Genomic DNA, 2,500 nt, shown 5'->3' on the forward strand with positions numbered 1-2,500 from the left:
GGTGTAAATAAGTACCTAGCCTTTAACGGTGTTATCTCTGTCTGAATAAAAAATGTAATATCGCCTAACATGCGTCATGTCTCGTCATACATGTAAAGTGTTGTTGTTGGCTGGGGACACCTTGCAAAGCCCTTTGAACTTTGAGCACGTTTAGTGGATAATGCTCTATATAGATGCTCAAGTATAGAAGTTTAGGAGTCATTTGAAACCACTGATAAAGTAAACGCTTTCTGGTTAGAATAATAATGAATAAAAATAAAATTATCAGGGAGAGCAGCAATGTCCTTGTCACAAAACGCTTGTTGCCCGTCCTAGGTGAGCAATGATGCTTGTTTCCTGTTATGTTACCTTTGCGTGTCCGGTTATTTCGCCTTAAATATTCAGTGTTGCTTTTTTTGTTTGTTTTCTTTTGTTGGAAAAACATCGTTGATGAATATTAAATAGTCACCTTAGTGACATTAGGATAGAGTGGCGCCGTTATGGGAGATAGAGAGATAGCGTGGCAGGGAGACTAGTCCCGTGACTATTGAGTAAAAAGTTTTCTTTAGTCCCGTAACTATTGTATAAGAAAGTTTTCTTAAAAGTTCCGGAAACCGGGTAGTTCGTTATCGGACTTTGGTGGAAACCTGACACTTTTGAGAATTGACTAAATAATAGAATGTCTTGACTGATCCTGAGTTATGTTAATTTATTGTCTATGACCATGGGTTGGGTAGACGAAGTTTTAATATATAGAAGAGAGTTTTACCAATTTTAGTCAGTCCATCACGATAGCCTGAACAGAGCAGAGACATGCTAGGTCCTCTCTGAGACTCACACAAGTCATTCCATTTTGTAGAAATTCACTTGGCTTGGGAATTAATATTAACTTTGTATATTAACCGCCAGTGAAATTTCGTTATTTGACGGCTCTATTAATGGTGTGTTTCCATTAATTAATTGTGATTTTAATGATAGTTTATGCTATAAGTTTATGAGATTTATGATGTAAGATCATCAGCAGTGAATTTCCATGTGTACTATTATTGTGTATTTCTTCAGAATACAAATATTAAGATATTTTAATATCGTGCTTGAAGTTTAAGGATAAAAGATGTAAAGATTGATTAAAGAATAAAAGTTATCTACACTTACTTAATCTCTGTCGTAAATAAATATTGATATATTAATTTTGAGATAATTAAGAGTAATCGTCAATCTCTCTAGATTGAAATGATGTGCTAAGATAAGTCTCACTTATGAATAAGTATGGCACATGATTAAGTGTGAATATAGGATTATTGTATTAATCATGTATCTCTTTCTATACAGAATAGAGTCGGTTAGCCCCGGCTATAAACCAGACGTGATACCAGTAACATTTGTTTGTTATCTTGAAAACATTTTGGTTCCATATTTATCGAGAAAACAATTTAATAAAAAAACATTTCCAACCTGGACTTAAATTAAAGTGAAATTAACAATTGAAAGAACTTGTGACAGAAAAGTGAACTGTGAACATGTTTGGACTCCTATAGATATAATAATACCGAAAGACATCGATAATGTGGTCAAGAATATCATCTTCACCTTCATCATCATTTACCATTCATTGCATGTCTGCGTATTAAGTAAGGTAAGGGGCCCCAACCTGTAGATTATTATTTGCATCATCACCATCATGCATCACCATCATTTTTGATATTTTGATATTTGATATATGTTGTCACACTTTTAATTTGAATATTATTCTTTCTTTCCTTTTATTTTTTCTTTAGATTTGTAATAAACAGTTATAAAATTATAATTCAATTGTCTTGCGATGTGCATTTAGTTTTATGTGTCGTGTGGAACCACCTTTAATGTCTCAAACCTGGGGTAAATAGCCACCGTACTCTGGCTTTGGGATCGTCACGTAGGTCAGTACCTTTGCCTGCACCTACATTGTGACATATTTTGGTGGCAGCGGTGGGATGGTTCCTCCTTCACAGACTGGCACTTTGACAATTTTAATATATTTTATATCTGAACTAATCATCATATGTTATAAGTTCATATGAAGTTGATTCAAAGAAATTACTTTCGTTTGAAAAGTAGTTAAAGATTGGGCCGGGCTAACGTAATTTTTAAAAACGGATACTGATATAAACGTCAAAATAATTTCAAGGCTGTAATTGATTGTTGTAACATTGTTACTGGATGGACTCACACCATTAGGTGTTTTACATGAGAGAGGGGTAGATAGACCCATAACATTATAGATCACGTTTATCACGGAGGTACCTGATTGTTGCAACCAGGGTCAGTCTAGGACTTTGTTCAAGTGTCATCCGATTGAAAGTGATAGGACCCTAGAATCCGATCCAAGGGATGGGGTCAGAAAAAGTTGTTTAAAGCGTTTTAACGTGCGATAAGGTGCCGGCAATTTTTATTCTTATCGTATGGTTGGAAGCTTTCACTTTTGATTGTTAATTTGCTACAAAAGCAATAACATAATTACTGTTGCGGGCTACGAGCTAAT

General features: G+C 34.6%; 1 long non-coding RNA gene across 1 annotated transcript; it reads left to right on the forward strand.

Moving 5' to 3' along the window:
* Positions 1–384: 384 nt before the first annotated feature.
* LOC144966717 (uncharacterized) lies at positions 385–1,786 on the forward strand. The gene is made up of 2 exons (XR_013644259.1): positions 385–920; positions 1,312–1,786. It is a non-coding gene; the product is annotated as an uncharacterized LOC144966717 (long non-coding RNA).
* The last annotated feature ends 714 nt before the right edge of the window (positions 1,787–2,500 follow it).

This window comes from Berghia stephanieae, chromosome 2, assembly GCF_034508935.2.
Source record: "Berghia stephanieae isolate SIO BIC M18660-M18661 chromosome 2, UCSD_Bste_1.3, whole genome shotgun sequence".
Taxonomy (NCBI): Eukaryota; Metazoa; Mollusca; class Gastropoda; order Nudibranchia; family Aeolidiidae; genus Berghia; species Berghia stephanieae.